The 9,195-nt window shown below is 40.1% G+C and overlaps 1 pseudogene across 1 annotated transcript; it reads left to right on the top strand.

Moving 5' to 3' along the window:
* Nucleotides 1-271: 271 nt before the first annotated feature.
* Nucleotides 272-6,628, top strand: LOC143558752 (desmethyl-deoxy-podophyllotoxin synthase-like; annotated as a pseudogene). The gene is made up of 2 exons (XR_013139796.1): nucleotides 272-1,297; nucleotides 5,959-6,628. The product of XR_013139796.1 is annotated as a desmethyl-deoxy-podophyllotoxin synthase-like (transcript).
* The last annotated feature ends 2,567 nt before the right edge of the window (nucleotides 6,629-9,195 follow it).

Raw genomic sequence — 9,195 nt, forward strand, 5'->3', positions numbered from 1 at the left:
AGGCTTTTACTAGAAAAATGCTCCTAAAGGTCCGATACAAAGTTACAAAAATGTGTGGGACAAAAATGTTGAGTTTTCTAGAAAAAAGTTTGAGCTTTACGGCTAAAAACGTTTTTCCGGCGACCTGAAACTGACAACGTTCGGATTTTGTTAGTCGCAGACCGTTGGAAACAAATACGTTAAAAGCTGTGAGCGTCAGCAGCCAGTTCATTAGTTAGGACTGACAGTAACCAAAAGGTGAATGTCAGAATTAATACAAACCAATATACCATAAAATTATAATAATTTATAATATCTACTTCATAATTCACCATCCATCTCTATCTCTAGTAATTAAGATGTGCCTTTATAGTTTAACCTTCCAACAAGCTAGTTCATAAACTTGAAGAAGTCATATATGGACATCCAATTTACCTTTCCTCTCCTTTTCTTCTTTGTTGGCCTCCTATTCCTCATCTTCATAATAATCATTAGAAGCTTAATCAACTCACTTGATCATTCAAACATAAACCTTCCACCACAACCATGGAAGCTCCCACTAGTAGGCCACATACATCATCTTATAGGAGCACCACCACATCATGCTCTAAGAAACATAGCCCGGAAACTAGGACCAGTTGTTCGTCTACAGCTCGGCCAAGTCTCCGCGGTTATAATCTCCTCTCCTCCTTTAGCTAAAGAGATCATGAAAACTCATGACATCATTTTTGCAACCCGGCCCAAGTCTCCGATTATAGAGATCCTCACGTACAACTACAAGGACATAGCATTCGCCCCTTACGGAGATTACTGGAGACAAATGCGTAAGATATGTGTCTTGGAGCTTCTAAGTTCAAGAAGAGTTTAATCGTTTCGATATATTCGTGAACAAGAGTTTGAGTCCATTGCTACACAAGGATTAAAAACAATCAACCTTACTGACAAGACTTTTACCATGATTAACACCACTATATCCAGGATTACTATTGGGAGTAGATGCAAGGATCAAGCCATGCTTCTTGATATGATTCAAGAGGGTAACGAATTATCGGGTGGTTTTGATGTATCTGATCTATTTCCATCTATCGGATTACTGGCTCTAGTTACGGGCACCAGGAAGAAAATGATGAAGATACGTAACAAGGGCGATTTGATTTTAGATAACATCATCTTGGAGCACAAAGAACGTCGTGGTCGTGCCAATGAACCGAGTCATCACGCGGATGAAGAAGATCTTGTTGATGTTCTGTTGAGGCTAAAAGATGATGGTGGTCTTGAGTTTCCATTAAGTTTTGACAACATTAAAGCAGTCATACTGGTTAGTTTTATTTTTATGTAGTTTATTGTTGTTACTTAATTATGGTTTAGAAAATGATAACTAAATGTTTACAAGACTACAAAATATACAGCCAACATGGGGCATGCGACACATAATTAATAATTTAAAAACAAGGTGTTGGTTTCTGTAGGGGTATGGTACTAAAACCCGGTTCTACGACCCTAAATCTATTATGTTTGGCTTATTTTATTACATGGACTAATACAATGTTATTGGGCTGAGGGGGTTTTGTGGAGGTAACCCTAATTGGGCTAGGCCCATTAGGGTACCATGATGGTGGCCATGAGACTCTCTATATAAGGAGGTCTCCACCTCCTTATTTGAGGTCATGCTCAATAAGAGCCACCGCCACTTTTTTGTGTCTGTGAACAAGAAATCCTCAGGATAAATTAGCAGTCACCTCCACACCCCCGAAACCATTGCAGGTCTCAACATTGCAGGTCATAGGCGCAGCTGCAGAAGAAGAAGATCAAGACGTGGTTCGTTCATCTCGAAAATCCGTGGAAACATCGTCATGGATCAGGTTAGATTCATTTCGTGCTTCGACAGTTTCTTTTTACTATTATTTTTCTTATCAGGACTACTACACACTATCCATTACATGGAAATGATCAAATGAACACCTTTCTTAAACACTTTTATAAAGTCGTAACTTGTTGCCTGTTTGTCTTCCATTTAGCTGCAAACACTATTCTCTCATGAAAAAAAAAGACCTTGAAAAATATTTTTTAGATCTCATCCCGTCTCTCAATGTACACATATATATATATATATATATATGTAAATTTTCATCTGTAAACCATTATTAATACTATTAATATGTAAACTTACTTTATTTAGTCAAGGCTCAATCGGTTTTAAGATTTCAACACTCTAAATGGCTTTACGGTACTTTTACCCGACACTAATCTCTGTGACGAGAGTGTCGCTGGCCTAGTAGTATGTACGATAAAGTTTTTGCTTTGAGAATTTTAATATATGATTTAGATCCTGTGGTTGTCTTTAAAAAAAATTAAAATATCTTTAAAAAAAATTGTTAAAAAGTATGTAAGGTGAAGTCTTTAAAAAAATTCTTTAAAAAAAATTAAAGGTGTAATTTTTTAAAACAATATCGAAGTTTTATATAATTTACTATAAAACGATTACAATAAAGTGGCAGGCAAACGGGCAACAAGTTGCGCCGCAACCCCCTTTTGAACAGCAAAGCCAATCCTGCTAAAAACGAAGCTTTGGGACCTAGAAGCTGAAGAGGTTCCGTGTACGACGCGCTGAACCCTACTCAAAAATTTCACAGCCTCTGGAGCCAGAAAACCAAATGTATCAAAGGCAAATGGTAGAAAGACATGTTGATTATCTAAACAAGCTTTCTCGTGTTTAACAACTTTGCCCGATTCAGCCTTCAACGCAGCCTGACCCACAACAAACCCACGGTCCCTGAGCCCAACAAGAGGAGACACTCCTGTAAGATCCACACAGGCGTGTTTCCCCCCTGCTCACCCGAACACAAGAATATCAGCTGGTCGTAAAGTAGACCTCCCTTCAATAGGATCCGTGAGAAAGTTAACAGGGGCCTCCTTTTTAGCAGAAATCCCTGCCCGTTTAAGAACATCACACAGAACATCCCTAACCAGATCATGTCTGTATTTAAAGCCAGGCAATTCTTTGCAATGCACCGCATGGTCACCAAAAGAATCCAGACAGACCTTACGACAAATTGGGCAAGGTTCATCCGTCGGGAACATAGGGATCATTAACCGGTACTTAAGGGTAGCCCGATACTCCAAACCCGACATATGTTAAAGACTTCACCTCAAACTCAACTCGAGTTTTGTTTTATTATTATTTTTCTTGGTGTGGTACTTGGCTACCGGGGTGTTTTGTGGGTCGGGGGTGGTATGACCGGGGCTATTGAGGAGGTTGTTTGGCCGTGTCCGTTTAGAGGCTTCCACTGTTGCCCGGATGGATTACCGGGGTCCAAGGGGGTTCGATTGGCCGCACATATTAAGCGGCTTCATTTGTCATCGGATGCCAAGAAAGAGACCTTACGGGAGGCGATCTCGACAAATTTGGATTTGTTTATTTCGGTTGGTGAGGCTTTAAAGGTCTCGCGTAGGTGGATGTGTGGAGCGTGTATGGAGTCACATGCTCTCCGTCGGGGGTGCCATCATGATGACGGGTCGGTCTGGTACAAGTGTGTCACGGGAGATGTGGAGGAATATATATTGGGGATTGCGAAGCCACATGTTGGGAGGGAAGTTGTCGCGGTGGGAAGGGTGGAGGTGGATGTAGCTCTCCTTGAGCGTGTCTTCACTCTTCCTATTACGACTGTTAAAAACATTCCTCATAGTTGTCGTATGGCTTTTTCCCAAGCCTTAGTGGGTGCTCTGGGTAAGGTGGCGGCTATGCCAGAGTCTGTTGAGGCGTGGGTGAAACTGTTGTTGGTACCACGTTGCACCTTACGAGTTTTCAGACCTTCTAATCGTCAGCAATGCAGGTCTGGCAATAGAAAGTCTGAGCAATGCCGAATTATTCAACGGTCACTATCCGCTTGGGGTGACCGTGACGGTTTCTTTGAGCTCCTTATATCGCTTTTTAACCAACCCCTAGGAGATGCCCCGGGTGGTGATGCGTTTGTACCCGAGTCTGACAACGCCGGGTTGGGCGCCAATGTTAAACAATGTTTGCGAAAAGTTGCGGACGGGCATTTCACTGCTGCGGTCAAGGTATTATGCTCTTCAGGGGTTGCACCTTTCGGTAAGGATACTTTGAACGCTTTGTTGTCTAAGCATCCCATCATGGCACCTCCGATTATGCCTGCTTCCTTGCTTTCTGAGTCTCCCCTTGTCGTGGACGTTGATAGTGTGCTTGGGTGCATTAAGTCTTTCCCTAAAGGGACTTCGTGTGGGCGGGACGGTTTGCGAGCCCAACGCATTTTAGATGCGTTGTGCGGAGAGGGGTCTCCGATTGCGGATGGTTTGCTCAAGGCTATCTCTGCGGTGGTTAATTTATTTTTGGGGGGAAGGTGTCCTAAGGTGTTGGCAGAGTTTGTTGCGTCTGCCCCACTTACGCCGTTGCTTAAACCGGACAATGGGATTAGACCTATTGCCGTTGGGGCCATTTGGAGGCGGTTGGTCTCTAAGGTGGCTATGAGGGATGTCGGGAAGGAGATGGTTAAATACCTCGGTGACTTTCAATTTGGGGTGGGAGTCCCCAGTGGGGCAGAGGCCGTGCTTCATAGCGCGAACAGGTTTCTAAATCAGTTTCATTCGGATGGGTCATTGGCTATGCTTACTGTTGATTTCTCCAATGCCTTCAACTAAGTAGATAGGACGACCCTTCTACATGAGGTTCGGAGTCGATGTCCTTCCATTTCTCTTTGGGTGGATTTTTTATATGGGCAGTCGGCTAGGTTATATGTGGGTGATACTTTCATTAAATCCACCACTGGGGTTCAACAGGGGGACCCTCTTGGGCCTCTCCTTTTTGCCTTAGCTTTGCACCCACTTGTTCACCAAATCAGAGATCGGTGCAAGCTTCTCTTTCATGCTTGGTACTTGGATGATGGCACGATTATCGGGGATACTAGAGAGGTAGCCAAAGCATTAGATATTATCAGGTCTGAGGGGCCTCGTTTGGGTCTTGAATTAAACGTTAAGAAAACAGAGTTATTTTGGCCAACATGCAATGGGGTGAAGGCACAGGAGGGGTTGTTCCCTTGCGGGATTGGAAGGCCGGCGCTTGGCGTGAAACTCCTTGGTGGTGCTGTAAGCCAGGATGCGGGGTTTATCAGCAGTTTGGCTATGAAAAGGGCATCTAGCGCTGTGGAACTGATGAGCTGTCTCCCAAGACTTCGGGATCCTCAATGCGAGCTTCTTTTGCTTCGCTCATGTATGGGAGTCGCCAAGCTTTTGTTCGGTTTGAGAACATGCCAACCTATGTATGTGGGGGAAGCTGTTTCTATATTTGACAATGGTCTTCGAAGGGCGATTGAGGACATCGTGGTTTGTGGAGGTCCGTTCTTTGGGGATCTCCAATGGAGGTTGGCATCACTTCCGATCCGTTATGGGGGGTTGGGTCTCTGTTCGGCCGAGGATGTATCTACATGTGCTTTTGTGGCTTTGAGAGCACAGTCGTGGTGTTTGCAAGACCATATTCTTCGGGGTTGTGATATTTATGGGTTGGACTTTGATTATGGGTGTGCGATGGATCGTTTACGTACTTCACTTCCAGATTTTGATCTTAGCGGGTTCTCTAATAAGGCCACCGCCCCCCCTAAAGCCCAACATGTTGTGGCGAGTGCCTTATTTAGTGGAATCGTCAAGAGTTTAGAAGTGAAGTTTGATCTATCCCCTCGCCAAAAGGCGGTGTTTGAATGCCTTCGGGCTCCTCGGGCTCAGGATTTTCTAACGGCCATCCCCATTGAAGGATTAGGCCAGGTGTAGAGTTAAAAAGTATGTAAGGTGAAGTCTTTAACAAAAATTAAAATATCTTCCTCATGGTTTAAAAAAATTTGTTTCTATGGTACTGAACTTATGAAAAGCAGTATACTCATGATTAAGCCACTTATACAAAAACAACCCACAAGGAATTAAAGTATTAAACCAACCACATGGTTTAAAAAAAATGTTTCTATGGCACAGCAAATATTTGCAGCAGGCTCTGATACTTCTGCGGTGACTATTCAATGGGCGATGTCCGAGCTAATGAAGAATTCAAGGGTGATGAAGAAAGCACAACACGAGCTTAGGCAAGTACTCAAAGGAAAGACAAAAATACACGAGTCTGATATACAAGAACTAGACTACCTTAAACTAGTTATTAAGGAAACACTAAGGCTGCATCCTCCTATTCCTTTTTTGTTACCTAGAGAATGTTCGGAAAATTGTGAAATAGGTGGATTTCATATACCGGTCAATACTAAAGTTCTAATCAACGCCTGGCTGATTGGACGTGATCCGGATTACTGGAACGATCCTGAAAGTTTCATACCAGAAAGGTTTAGTGAAAGTTCTTTTAACATGTTGGGAACAGATTTTGAATATTTTCCCTTCGGGTCCGGAAGAAGAATGTGTCCAGGCATGCTCTTGGGGTTGGGTAATGTAGAGCTTCCTCTCGCGATGCTACTTTACCACTTCGACTGGGAACTTCCGAATGGGACAAGTTCAAATGATTTCAATATGTTGGAGTCTTTTGGAACAACTTTAAAGCGAAAGAACGACTTGCTTTTAGTTCCACATTCTTACAACACAATTTGTTAAGTGTTTTCTATATAAGTTCTCTAAATGTAATAATGTTGTGCCTGGAATAAGACAAGCTTTGTATAACAATCCCTTAAAACTAGCTTTATACCAGTGACTGAATCCATATATAAATTGTTGGCATAGTGAACCATGGTCTGGGGTAAACTGCTCACCTTCCTATTGTGAGAATCCCGATTCGATTCCCTCTTTTTGCGCTTTTTTATGTTTTTTATTTTCTTTTCACTACTAGAAAAAATGCTTTTAACGACACGCATTGCGTGTCATTAAATAGTACAGATGACACTCAAATGCGTGTAGTTGATAGCCCCGTCATAAACTGAAAATGACACGCATCCGCGTGTCATGATTAATGACATGCATTAATGACAAACATTTATGACACGCGTTTATGACACCAATATACGACACACCCTTTTGCGTGTCATCGTATATTTATTTTTCAAAAAATATATATTGCTACTTTTTTTCCATAACTACTAATTTTTATATTAATGACACAATTATAGAGTAAAAACTAGAAAAATTATTCATTTCATTTCTTTATTAAACATTCTACATCAAAATATTACAAATATCCCCAAGTTAACTAATATATTGATTAATAGTCAATACAATACATATCACTACCAGAAAATAAACTATGTCGTGTAACTCGACCAATCTTCTCGAACTTCATCAAATCCGCCCCTGTGTATTCCTCTTTGCATCCCCAAACCTAAGAAGAAAAATTAAAAAAAAAAGTTACAAAATTTGATCATGTCAAAACGTATTAGATTAAAATAAAGCAATATAAACATAAGCAAACATGCAAATTACCCTTATGTTTCCACTCATCTGGACCACTTCAAGCTCAGATGTTGCAAGTCATACCTACATTTCTATCATTAAAGTTACACTAAATGAGGACTTCGTGGATTTATAAAAATCTTCAATAATACTAAAGTACATAATTAACCAGACAAGAGAAGAAAACAGATACTTATACCCTTATACCCATATGATTTACCAACATTCCAAAATAATCAATATGTGCTTGGCAGTTGGCGTATAATTTGATGGTAGGTATCCTTTACAGGCCAAAGTGGATAATTTAGTTGGTAGTTGTTTAACACATAACTTAATGGTTTTAGAACCTTACCTGGTTGACCAGACCCTGAACGATTAAAATATGCATCATTTAGCAACTAATAAAAACAAAAGATATAGTAATTGAGGGATATGAATATGGCGTGGTACCTGAATTAGCGCCGAAGCCATTGTGTTCTCATTCATGGATATGACTCCCTACAAAGGCGCCACATACCTGCTAATGGTATTATTAACAAGACTTGTTTGGTTTTGTCCGCATAAATAAAACCAAATTCAAATGCAATTCAGAATAGGTGTTATATTAGGTGCTAAGAAACAGATAAATATTAGTCATGGATTAATTTAAGCGTACACATAAACAAAACCATGTTCAAATGCAATTTAGAAAAAATGTGTTGTATTAGATGACACGACACAGGCAATATATTAGTCACAGATTAATTTAAGCATAAAAGAACTTCATTTTGCACCAAATATTAAGACATTTAAGACAGTTGTTGCTGCATGTTGCAGAAAGGGTAAAACTAAAACTAAAACTGCTTTAACATGTGGAAAGAGTAAAGAGCTAAGAGCTAGCAATGTGTTAAAGTAACATGACATAACATGATTTGGTTAATATGATTACATAACAGCTAAATATTTTCTGTTGATTTAAGACCATGTTATATCCTATTTGTTGCATCAACATATCATATCATATCTAGTCAAAGATACTACACAAGCTTGGGCCGAGCTTAGGATCGTTTTAAGCTCCTACATAAAAATAATTAAAAACATCTATAAATTAAATAATAAATAATCTGTGAGCCGAGCTCGAGCTTGAAAAAACAACTAACGAGCCTAGCTGGAGCTTTAGAAAAAAAGTTCTTTAGCTTTCACAAGTCAAAACGAGCCTAGTCCATCAAAACGTTATAAATTGTAATATTAGAATACTTAACTTGTTATATTCAATAACAGTTCTCGAACTAATCCATCAGATTTGACTTTTTAGTTTCTAAGTATATCATTTATGCTTTTCATTTGTTTTTAATTAATTTTAACTTTTTTCAATATCAAATTTAAACCAATAATCCCTATATACAAACTACAAAGTATACAGACAACAAGTCCCTTTGCTGCAACTGCTCGCATTCTTCCAATCCCTTTTCACAAAATTAATACTTTCACTTTTTCAGTTTCTAACTAATTCAAATGATTAATTGTTTGATTTGTTATATTATCTCAAACCCAATAGATACCCGGAACCCGTCGGTTTACCAGATACCCAACAGTTAATTACCCGAAAAATACTAAACAGGTTTGGGACGGGCTTTAATAATCGGGTATGGGTTTGGGAATACCTAAACCTGTCCTAAACCCGACCCATTGCCATCCCTAAAGCGAGACGAGCGGCTCGGCTCGTTTACACCCCCTACTCTTACTCTTATACCTGTTTCATACATTTTCCTCAAAACAGATTTCAATTTCCTCAAAACTAGGGCCTGTAACTGTATGTCTACACTACAATCACAAACTAATGCACAATCA

Source organism: Bidens hawaiensis, unplaced genomic scaffold, assembly GCF_021521415.1.
Source record: "Bidens hawaiensis isolate Kalapana, Puna unplaced genomic scaffold, B.hawaiensis_p1.1 tig00019639_1, whole genome shotgun sequence".
Taxonomy (NCBI): Eukaryota; Viridiplantae; Streptophyta; class Magnoliopsida; order Asterales; family Asteraceae; genus Bidens; species Bidens hawaiensis.